General features: G+C 41.0%; 1 protein-coding gene and 1 long non-coding RNA gene across 8 annotated transcripts in view; one reads left to right on the top strand and one right to left on the bottom strand.

Annotated features, from left to right (window-relative positions):
• LOC105494910 (ring finger protein 220) overlaps positions 1-12,042 on the bottom strand; it is a 300,901-nt gene that overhangs the window by 192,767 nt on the left and 96,092 nt on the right. The gene's annotated exons all lie outside the window — the stretch shown is intronic.
• The window catches only part of LOC105494909 (uncharacterized), a 55,523-nt gene that overhangs the window by 8,559 nt on the left and 34,922 nt on the right, over positions 1-12,042 (top strand). The window contains exons 3-4 of the long non-coding RNA XR_003021113.2: positions 1,697-1,867; positions 4,008-4,136. This is a non-coding gene — a long non-coding RNA (uncharacterized lncRNA). The remainder of the gene's footprint in view (positions 1-1,696; positions 1,868-4,007; positions 4,137-12,042) is intronic.

A 12,042-nucleotide genomic window follows, 5' to 3' on the forward strand; every position in this document is an offset into this window, starting at 1 on the left:
TGTAACTTTTATATGCACTGGAAAACCAAAAGTTCATGTGACTCGCTTTGATGTGATATTTGCCTTATTGTGGTGGTCTGGAACTGGATCTTCAACATCTCTAAGGTACACTTGTGCACTATTAAAATCTTTTTGATCTCTGCCAATCTGATAGGTAAAAAATGGCATATCGCAGCCAGGTGTGGTGGTGCATGCCTATAATCTCAGCTACGCAGGGAGCTGAGGCAGAAGGATCACCCTCAACCCAGGAGTTTGAGGCCAGCTTCTGAAATATAGTGAGGGTCCATTTAAAAAAAAATGGCACATGGATTTATCTAAGAGTAAAGTTGAGCATCTTTTTATATATTTAATACATTTATGGCCATTAAAATTTTTTATGGCTTCTAGGCCTTTCCATTTTAGAGGAATTAGGATTGGGAAGGATTATTGTGATTATAGGAGAAGGAATCTTTAGTTAATCTAGATTTAGTAACCTGCTTTTCCACTGGTGTCGCAGTGGGAGGGTTTGAGCTGTATCCTTATTTTTATCAGCAACACATTTGTGACTAAAGATATATTATGATAGTGTAGAAACAGTATGGGTTTTCAGGTCAAGCAGACTTGAACTGAAACCCCATCTCCTTTCTTTGATTCTTTCTTTTCATATTAATTTATTGAAGTTGTACTACGTGTCAGACCCTGCGTAAGGTGCTGGAGATTCAAAGGTAAATAAAACACAGTTCTTGCCATCCAGAAACTCTCAGTATAATGAAGGAGCCAGGCACATAAACCAGTAAGTATAATGCAAAATAGGTAACAATAATGATGATGTGGATGCTGATGAGATACCGATAATAGCTGGCAGCTCTGTGGATGATGAATCAGGAAAGGACGAAACCAGAGACAAGGAGAGCAGTTAGCAGGCTGTAGCGGCAATCTAGGCAAGCAATGTAGTAAGAATGAAGAAGAGAAATCAGATTCTAGACGGAATGAGGCAGTCAGTAAGAGAATGATTTTGGTAAGAGTGGGGAGTGAGGATAGGTTTCCGTGGGTTGAGGACTGACAGGGAAATGAGGGAAGTTGCTCTTTCTTTGATATGATAGCTATTGTGGCATATTAGTTCATCAAATATCCATTCCCTTCATTCCTCCACCTCCCATCTTCTCTGCCACACAGATGTGCTTTGCTCATATGACTTGCTTAGTCTTCAAAGCAGGATGAAGTGACATTCCTACCCTCTGACTTTGGGCTTGGCCATCGATTTCCTTTAACCAGTGGAATGTTAGCAGATATAATGCAAGTAGAGATTTTAGATATGCACAAAAAAAAGAAAAAGAAAAAGATGCGCATGCAAAGTCGGCCTTGGTCTCTTGGGCTCCTGCCTCCCACCATGAGAAGAACATGCCTCTGGTAGCTGCTGGTTCAAGAACATTAAAGGACACATGGAACAGACCTGGACCTAACCCACAGCTTAGAGTCAGGCCCATCTGAGCTCAGCCTAGACTAGCTGAATCTCAGGTGATCTATACAACTGTACACTCAAGAAATATATATCCATCATCTATGACACTGAATTCTGAGTAAGTTTGTTATACAATGTTGTTGTGGCAAGAGCTGCTGATATAGGCCTCTAAAAGTGGTATCTTTTCTCTAGGTTAAATATCCCTATTTTCTGCAACTGTTCATAGTATGCCCCCTCCTTTCTTATTTCTGTCAGATTTCTCTGCAAGATATACCAACTGAACCAATTAGGAGGCACCCCTCCAAAGAATCACCAAATTAGAATTCTGCACACATGTGACCCTCTTCCTCTCCTCTTCAACTGTCTCCATTCTAGAGGTCACCCTATGGAAAAAGAAGGAATCTGTCCCTGGAGCCTGGGCTCAGGGTGAGTCTAGAATGAGGAGTCTTGGGAAGATTAAAGATCAAACTCCATGAGTGAATTAGAAGGGAGTGGTTCTCAGCTCCTGGTTAATTCTGGAAACTCAAGTTATTCTACAAACAAAGACAGAGGTCAAGAGACATCTAAAATGTCTACATGGAAGCCAATTACACACCAATTGTCTACAGTTTGGACTCAAAAGATGATACTGCTTCACATCCCAAACCACCTAAAGCCAGGCAGATAAGGGGGATATAGGGCAGATTCCCATTCTGTGGCATCCGAAGCTTAGCATATACCACTTCGAGGACCCTTTAAAAAAAAACAAACAAAATTACAAATATAAAATTAGGTTCAAAAGTGAGTATTTATTAGAATGACAAATCATTTCACAACAATTACAAAGTTTTAAAGGTTGAGGAAAATGAGAACCATCACAAAAATATTCCAATAACATAATTTTAAATTAATTGATATACTTCTAAGTGCTTATTTCCTATATTTTCTTTTTTTTTCTTTCTTTCCTTTTTCTTTTCTTTTTTTCTTTTTTTTTTTTTTTTTTTTTGAGACAGAGTTTTGCTCTTGTTGCCCAGGCTGGAGTACAATGGCGCAATCTCAGCTCACCGCAACTTCTGCCTCCCGGGTTCAAACGATTCTCCTGCCTCAGCCTCCCAAGAGCTGGGATTGCAGGCATGTGCCACCATGCCTGGCTAACTTTTTATTTTTAGTAGAGACGTGGTTTCTCCACGTTGGTCAGGCTAGTCTCAAACTCCCGACCTCAGGTGATCTGCCCGCCACACCTTTCTTGTATTTTCTTTTTTTGTTTTTTGAGACGGAGTCTTGCTCTGTCGTCTAGGCTGGAGTGTAGTGGTGCAATCTTGGCTCACTGCAACTTCCGCCTCCTGGGTTCACGCCATTCTCCTGCCTCAGCCTCCTGAGTAGCTGGGACTACAGGTGCCCACCACCACGCCCGGCTAATTTTTTGTATTTGCAGTAGAGACGGGGTTTCACTGTGTTAGCCAGGATGGTCTCGATCTCCTGACCTTGTGATCCGCCGGCCTTGGCCTCCCAAAGCGCTGGGATTGCAGGCATGAGCCACTGCATCCGGCCTTTCTTGTATTTTCTAAGCTATGGACTCTGACTCTTCATATGAACAATTCTGAAGTATCTATACTTCATTTTTCTATAAAGAAAATAGAAAATCCTGTCTTTCTTCTACCATTGTTGACCAAAATTTGTTTATAACTGATAGCTTAGAGAATTTCTTTCCACCTCAAAACTCCTTACTAGTACTGTTATAAAAATGTTAAGGATTAATGTGAAATTTAGGGAAACCTCTATCAAGTTTCTTTCATATAGGAGTTGTAAGATTTCATGGCCTTTAGAATTTTCCTTAACATTCTCGGACTTTATTGATACTCTTTCACAGTTTATTATTGGTGTCCTGGTTACAGTGACATAATTATGAGTTTTCTGTTACCTTTGGTGATGTCAATATCTTGGAGATGTGTATATAACTTCACATAAGAATGCACTCATTGTTAGTAGTATTGCTACAGGCTTATGCACCATAAACACAGGAATTTTAATAAATTCCATTTCACGTGATTCCCATTTATATATATATATATATATATACACACACACACACACCAGGTATGGTGGCTCACACCTGTAATCCCAGCACTTTGGGAGGCCAAGGCAAGCAGATCACTTGAGCAGGAGTTTGAGATGAGCCTGGCCAACATGGTGATACCCTGTCTCTACTAAAAATACAAGAAAAAAAAAAATTAGCTGGGCATGGTGGTGCACACCTGTAATCCCAGCTACTTGGGAGGCTGAGGCAGGAGAATAGCTTGAACCTGGGAGACGAAGGTCACAGTGAGCCAAGATTGCACCACTGCACTCCACCCTGGGCAACAGAGCAAGACTCTGGCTCAAAAAAAAAAAAAAAAGAAAAAGGAAAAAGAAAAAAAATGATACATTTACAATTGTATACACTGCATTAAGATGTACTCCTGACAGGTGCAACGTTTTGTTTTGACCAGCCATTAATAAGAACCAAAATTTCCACTTACAATTTTACATATGTGAGGACTAGTTTCTGGATCCATACATTTTAAGCCTTGTTTCTCTTCCATTGCAGAGCATCATAGGACACATTCATGTCCCCTGACAAGCTCTGATCATGCACCTTCATGACCTGACCCAGTTAATTAGCAGAGTGGGCAGCAGCAGTACTCCTGAAGTCATTTATACACCAGGACAGCCAACAGTAAGTTAAATGCACAGAAGAGACTGCAAACCACAGAAACAGATGCATAAACTAAATATAAAATATACTCAAATAAACTAAATATAAAATATACTCCCAACTCAGCTTCTCCTGAAACAGATCACCAAAACATCCATGGCCACTCCAACGCCACTCCAGGAGGGGAAGTATGAACTTGAAGGGAAAACAGTAGTCTCAATTTTGATTAAAGTATTTTATTTTTGCAAAGTGAAAAAATATAACCATGTAAAAATATTGCTAAGGCCTCCTCCAGGGTCTTGAAAGGAGTTCATGCAAGTAAGGGACCTGGAAGTTTAAATTCATTAACTGCATAAAAAATCCACTTCTAGAAGGATAAAAATCCTGGTTTTATCTTTTTCTTGGTGTAGGCACCATCAATAGACAGCATTACCTATTGCTGGGTATTTTTGCATTAAATATGCAATATTTATTGAGTACTGACTAGGCACCAGACACTAGGGATACAATTGTGCTGAAATGAACACCATCCCTGCCCCCGTGAGCTTAAGCTTTAGCTAAGAGAGAGACATCAAAGAGTTATATTTAGATGAATGTCCCAGGAAGGTTCCTTCTAGGGGGCAGGTCTGTTAAACCCAAACCAAACCTATTATTCCGATGTGCTGACAGGGGAGGGGGAAGGCCAGGAATGCAAGGAGTCCCTCAGCAGCGTCAGACCCCTCAGAAGGTCTCCTTTGACCTTGTGGTTCTCCTAGGGTTCAGAATCTAGCCACCATCTTCCACGTGTCCCTGTCTACTCTGCAGCTATATTCAAGCTATTCCTCTGGCACTTCAGGCTTAGAATTGCTAGCATGTGAGGCTGTCCCAGCAGGGCCTCTTTAGCTGGGGAACCCAGGACCCAAAGTCTAGCAGAGGAAACACTGGGCACTAGTCTGGGGAAGCTAAAAGAGGATCCTGAAGTTAGAAGTGGTTAGTGCAGCTGACCTCCTCTCCCCTAACTAAAAACAGGGAAGTGTTGTGAGAACCCTCAATGAACAGCACCGGGAGGGTCCGATCTCCCGTTTTACCCCGTTCTTTCCTACCCTTCGCAGAGTCAGCCTACTGACATATCTTTTATCTTATTTTTTCAGCCAAACATCTTGAAATAGTTACCTACACCCATTTCCTCCACTTCTCACTTCCAATTTCCTACTGCTCTACAGCAGTCTAGCTTCTGCCAGTGAAACCGCAGGTACCAGGTGTTAGGGGATGTCACTGCTCTACCTGCATCCCCTGCCCTTACTACTTCAGTGAAGCCCAGGCTTCCAGCTGCTGGTACCTGCATTCATTCGCCTGAGGGATTTCTCTCACAGCCGGGGTCTGTTCTCCTGCCCAAGCAGCAGGCTGGAAATGTCAGTGAATTAGTGCCCTCTAAGAACAGCCCTCAACCAATGACCTGAAAGAGCTCCCTCACCCCATGAGAGAGGAACGATGAGGTGGGTGTTCTGCATGACTTCCAGGGCTTTCCCCATGGATTAGGCTGTAACTGCCCACGGTGGCTGCTGGCTTGATTCACCCTTTACTGGCCGTCCCCTCCCTGTTCATCCCCCTCTCCCACACACACCAGTGTTCTTCATCTTTCAAACAGACTAATTGTCTCAGGGCCCACTTTTAGGAAAACTCAAACTAAGCACCAAGATCATCAATGACGTCCTGACTGTTGCGGTCTTGGTGAATCCATCAGTTAGCAAGTATGCACTGAGAACCTACTAGGTGCTAGGCATTGTCTAATCTGACCTCACCTCTTTAATACACTTGACATCCATAACCACTCCTTCTTGAAGCTCTCCTTCCTTGGATTCAGGCTTCCTTGCATGTGGATATTCCCTCTTTCATCGGCAGTTCCGCTCCACCTACCCCTTACACAGTGGTGTTCCCAGAGTTCATAGCCCAGCTCTTGTTCTTCCTACTCTACATGCCCTTTTTTGGCCATGCGGCCCACCTGCACAGGATCAAATCCCATTTTTTTGTTGAAGATTCACAGATTCCTTTATCTACCCTTACGTTGTTTCCTGGGTTTCAGATTTTGTGTCCAACTACCTTTTAGACATTTTAACCCAGAAGCTACAAAGTTATCGCAAATGCAGCATACCCAGTTTTGGGGGGTTTATTAGCTGGGTTCTGTGTAAAGACAAGTGTGTAAGGAAATTGGGTGGAAGACATTGGCAAGAGAGCATTTAAAAGTGACGGATCATGAGATGTAGGCTCAGTAGGAAAGGAAGTAATTCTGGGAGAAGGCTGAGAGATTAGGAAGAAATAGAAGTGTCAAAGGCAGTGCTGGATTACTCAATAGATAAACACATTCTTCGGGCATCCAAAAAGCAAAGTGAACCTTCCCCCACAACATCTTTTTAGAAAAACCTTAAAATTAAAAAAAAAAAAAAATCACCAAAAGAATCACCACGGTAAAAGTCAGAAATTTATTGAACTTCCTTACACTTATTTTACAAGTTAGTATTGTTTTCATTTTAAATTACATAAGGGAACATTCTCTTTTTTGGTGCTCGGGGACATTAAAGGTCTGACTTGGGTCTAGGCAGTCAATGAGATGAAAGCACAGTTATAATGGGAGCAAGGGAGAGAGGAAGCCGGAAGGTAGAGGCTATTGTCCAAGAGTGGATGCTCTCTTACCCAGCCTCTTCCCTACCGACCTACTGGGTTAACTAAAACTTTCCATTCCTGCTGTAATAATTCTAATTAATGGACACGGTGCTCTGAATGTTCCTGGCTGGCAGGCCACTCTCTTCCACACACATATACTACTTCACTACTTCCATTTTTACCAGCTGAGTGTAAGTCATTGTGATTGTTTCAAAATTTCTTTATTCCTGTGGTAGTAATTATTGTGTTTACATAATTTAATTAAACATTATGTAAACCAATCGTGCAAAAAGAAAGACAATTGTTGTTTCTAAGAACACTAAATCAGATACTTTGGGAAGTTTCATAAAGGTAAATCTGTTTTTTAAGTGCTATTGAATTGGGTGTGGGTGAGACAACTAGAAAACAGTTAACATTTATTGAATGTTTACTATATGTCAGGCAGTACACTAAGGCTTTGTATACAATAGTTATTTCTTCCTCACAATAACTCTCTGAAGTGGTTACTGAGGAAACTGAGGCACAAAAAGGCTAAGCAACTTACCCAAGTTAGGAAATGGTACATCCAGGATTTGAACCCAGGCGGTCTGGCTTAAGAGACTGTCCTAACCATTATGGTATCACGTAAAAAAAAAACTGGAAAAAATCCTAACAGTGGAGTCTGTGCAGAGGCTCTTTCATAAGAATATTTAAGTTTCTTGTTCTATTTTTTTTTTAAGAGACGGTATCTCACTCTGCTGCTCAGGCTGGGAGTACAGTGGTGTGATTATAGCTCACTGTAACGCCTGGGTTCAAGTGATCCTACCACCTCAGCCTCCTGAGTAGCTGTAACTACAGGTGCGTACACCATGCCCAGTTAACTTTTTCATTTTTTATTTTTTATTTTGTGTAGAGGGAGGGTCTTGCTATGTTGCCCAGGCTGGTCTCAAACTCCTAAGCTCAAGCGATCCTCCCACTTCAGCCTCCCAAAGCACTGGGATTACAGGTGTGAGCCATCACACCTGGTTTTCTTGTTCTACTGTAAAGAAGCTGAAGCCAAAATCCATAGACAAGTCGATATAGATATGGTTGTTCAAGAATCAAGAACTCCACACTTGATAAAAGGCCCTGACACTCTACCCATAGACTAGCAAGTGGTTGTGCATTTCTGTCGTCTAAGTTAGAATGCAATGTTGAAAGTATATATGTGGCATATGTGGTACTTTTTTTTTTTTTTTTTTTTGAGACGGAGTCTCACTCTATTGCCCAGGCTGGAGTGCAGTGGCCGGATCTCAGCTCACTGCAAGCTCCGCCTCCCGGGTTCACGCCATTCTCCTGCCTCAGCCTCCCGAGTAGCTGGGACTACAGGCGCTCGCCACCTCGCCCGGCTAGTTTTTTGTATTTTTTTAGTAGAGACGGGGTTTCACCGTGTTAGCCAGGATGGTCTCGATCTCCTGACCTCGTGATCCGCCCATCTCGGCCTCCCAAAGTGCTGGGATTACAGGCTTGAGCCACCGCGCCCAGCCCCTCATATGTGGTACTTTTTATGATGTACTACTTTAACTGACTTTGATTAATCAACCTAGTAGCAGTGCTGAATGAGAAGGACTTCTCTGTTTCAGAATTTAAAATTTCAGACATGGAACAGCCCTAGGGGAAGAATCAGCTATCTTCCTAAAATGCAGATCTAAATATAACACTTCCTTGCTTACTTTTAATTTCCACCATCGACCCCTACTCACAACCAGAAAAAAAAAATCCAGGGTTATAAGTAGCATCCCGCCTACCTTTACCATCTGATTGTAAAGGAGCCAGTCCCTCTTGCCTGTATTTCTAGTCATCCGCCAGTTACTTCATTCATACTTCACTATCTTTGACTGTCATTTTCTTTGCCTGGAATTATCTTCACTCCCTCTCTAATTGGAGAAATCTTACTCATAATTTTTTTCATTCATTTTTTCATTCATTCAACAAATAGTTCTGGGCACCTACTGAGTGAAGAATGAACTAATATATATCTATAATATATATAAAGTGATGTTTCCCTGTTAAAATGTTATGATAAGCTATTCTTTTCCTTTGAAGCATTTATCTCAATTTACTATTTTATATTTATTTTTGTGTTCATTTGTTTAGAAGAGGAGGAAGAGGAGAGAGGAAGGTAGGGTGTTGGGAGGGTGTTGGGAGAGTATATACAGTTTGCAGGGAAGGGGAAACAGTTGGGAAAAGTCTGAGGAATTAACATTGGAGCTACAGCTGAAGGATAAGTGGGTGTAACTGGGCAAGACTGGTGGCAGTTGGGGATAGGTAGGAGCAAGAGGGGTTGGGGGCACATGTGTTCCAGATCCAGGGAACAGCAGATGCTAAGACACTGGGGCAGAAGGAGGGGCGACATGATGGAGAAACTGAAAGAAGTCCAGTGTAGTGGGATTGCAGTGTCCCACCCCAGATGGAAGAGACAGAGGGGTATGAGGCCAGAGAAGGAGAGGGTCAGACCCTGCAGGACTCTGCAGGCCATGGCAATACAACTTCGATCTTCATCAGAAAAGCAAAAGGGAGCCATTGGTGAGACCTAAGCAAGGGAACAACGTTTTCAGGTTTGTGATTTTAGAAATCTTCTGGCTGCCACGTAGACCACAGATCGGAAGTGCAGCAAATGTCACTCCTTTCTTAAGCCTTCCTTGACCCCATGTGCTCCCACCAAAACTTAGGAAGCTCCTCAAGGACAGGGACTTGGTATGTTTTGTTCACTGCTGTATTTCCAGTGCCTAAAACAGTTCCCAGTACTTAGTAGGTCCTTAATAAACGTTTCTTAAATAGTGCAACTTTTTAGTGTCATTTCTCACATGACACTTATATAGTATCTCAACTCCATGGGCTTTCCAGCACTCTGAGAAGTGAATGACCTTTCTTGTAATGGAAGGACTAAAGTCATAGTTAACGTAATGTTAAAGCTGTGCACAAAATTCATATAATCTGAAGGGAAAAGACATCTGTCCTGCCACCACTTTTTCCTTCTCTGACAACATGCAGTTACCTTACTTCATAATAGGAACATTGGACCCTTGGTAACCAAATAATTCCATGAATTCTTCAGTGGAAAGGAACTTCTTTCTTTCCTAAATTAAACACCTCCAGAGACTAATGGTAATTGTCTTGGCTTGGATTACCTGATAGCTTTTGTGTATTCTTTCCCCTTGCAGGTCTTAGGGCCTTTCTCCAAATTAAGAGAATCCTTATTCTAGGAATATGACACTCTAGCAATATTTTCACAAGAATTACAAGATCTGAAAGCTAGAGGGCTCTTTGGGGGCATTTAATCTAACCCTTACTCCCACCCCAAAGCTTCCACTCCCTCAGTACCACTCCTTCCTCATCACTTGGCTGTCTGGCCCCAGGGTGTTCTGAGATGGCTCAGGTGTCAATGAGGGACAGATGGCATGTGCTAGAGCTAGAGAACTCAGACGGTCACCCTTGATCTTCACGAAGTTCCCATGTTTATTCCAAAACAATCTGTGTTATATTTATATAGTTTTATGACTAGTTGATTATCTCCAGTGCCAACCCCTCTTCTTATTCCAGACCATTAAATTAGTTTTTAGGGTTCTTCTTGCTCAACTTATTCATCTTTCCATGTGGTTTTCAATGTTTTTACTGTCTCCAGTTCATGCCTTTGCAGTTCTAACAAACTTGTTTCTTATAACCTACTTAAAATACCAAGCTCCTTAATGAATTAATCAATCAGTTAATCGAATAGTTATTAAATCCCTACCACATTTTTTTCCATCCCATAAGTTTTTCTTTGAGAGCCCCATGAGCCCCCAGGAGACTGGCAACAAGACTATTAGAAAGTCTCACGGCTAGCTCTATGCACTCACCACTCCCTTCCTACGCATAATTTTACTTTCATTTCTTTTCTTCCCCCTCTTTTGTTCTCCATTTTTCTCTTTCTTATTTTTCTCCTCTCCCTCCTATGACTCCATTTTCCCATCCTGTCACTGAGGTGTCCTTCGTGGCATTTTGTGCTTGAGGCATTTTGGTGTATACTACGCCTTCACTAAAGGGAATCATAGTAAGGAGTCTAAACTCACATCCCAAAAACAGAGATTTGACAGAAGCAAAGGAAAGAGCAAAACAAATAGTAAGCAAATCCAGTTAACAGAGAATGACAGGAAAAATGGCTTGGCAATTTCTTATAAATTTAAACTTATACTTACCATTTAACCCAGGAATTCTGCTCATTGTTCTTTACTCAAGGATAAAGAAAACTTATGTTTGCACAAAAACTTGTTGGCAAAGATTTATAGTAGCCTTATTCATAACTGCCTCAAACTGGAAACAATCTAAATGTCTTTGACTGGTGAATGCATAAACAAATGGTGGTATATCCACATAATGGAATACTACTCAGAAATAAAAAGGAAGAGACTACCAAAACAGGAAACAAGATGCCAGGAGGAGCTGGGGATCAGAGAAGAGGCTGACTACAAAGGGGAATGAAGGAATTTTTGAGGGTGGTAGAACTCTTCTATGCCCTGACTGTGGTGGTAGTTAAATGATTATATGCGTTTGTCAAAACTCACAGAAGTATACACTGTAAAGGGTAAGTTTTACTATATAAAAATTATACCTCAATAAATCTGACTTAAAAAAAAAAACCCACCAAAATAAATGAATTAGTATAGACTGAAAAAAAACAATGAACTTGAGTAATCATACCAAAAACTGTTCTTTAAAACACATTAACACGTTAACATAGCAATAAAATAGTTAAACCTAAGGCAAATCCAAATGAGAATAAAAGAGAAAATACACAGGTAAACAGTATTAGAAGGAAAAAAAAGGGAGATTTAATTTTCAATAGAAAATCTAAAAACTGTAATGTAAGCATGACTTTATTCTTAAAAAAATGAAAATCTACATGAAATTCGGTGATTTTCCAGGTATACATAAATTTACAAATTGACCCAAGAAGAGATACAAAACCTGAGTAGAACATTAACTGTAGCGGAAATGGATATACCATTCCAAAAACCATCAGTTTCAAATAATTTACAGATGAGGTCTACCTTCAACACATACATAATTTCTATGCTACTTATTTTAGTACATAGGAAGAATGCTAAACTCATTTTGCCATATCAGCAGATCTCAGATTGTAGGCTAGGGATATGTGAAGATCTCTGAGACTTATCTGGGAGTCTACACACCCAAAACTATTTTGATAATGATACTAAGATGTTTTGACTCTTTCCCTCATTCTCTCATACAAGTGTACAGTGTTTTCCAGAGGCTAATGGAATACCAT

This window comes from Macaca nemestrina, chromosome 1 (assembly GCF_043159975.1).
Source record: "Macaca nemestrina isolate mMacNem1 chromosome 1, mMacNem.hap1, whole genome shotgun sequence".
Lineage (NCBI taxonomy): Eukaryota > Metazoa > Chordata > Mammalia > Primates > Cercopithecidae > Macaca > Macaca nemestrina.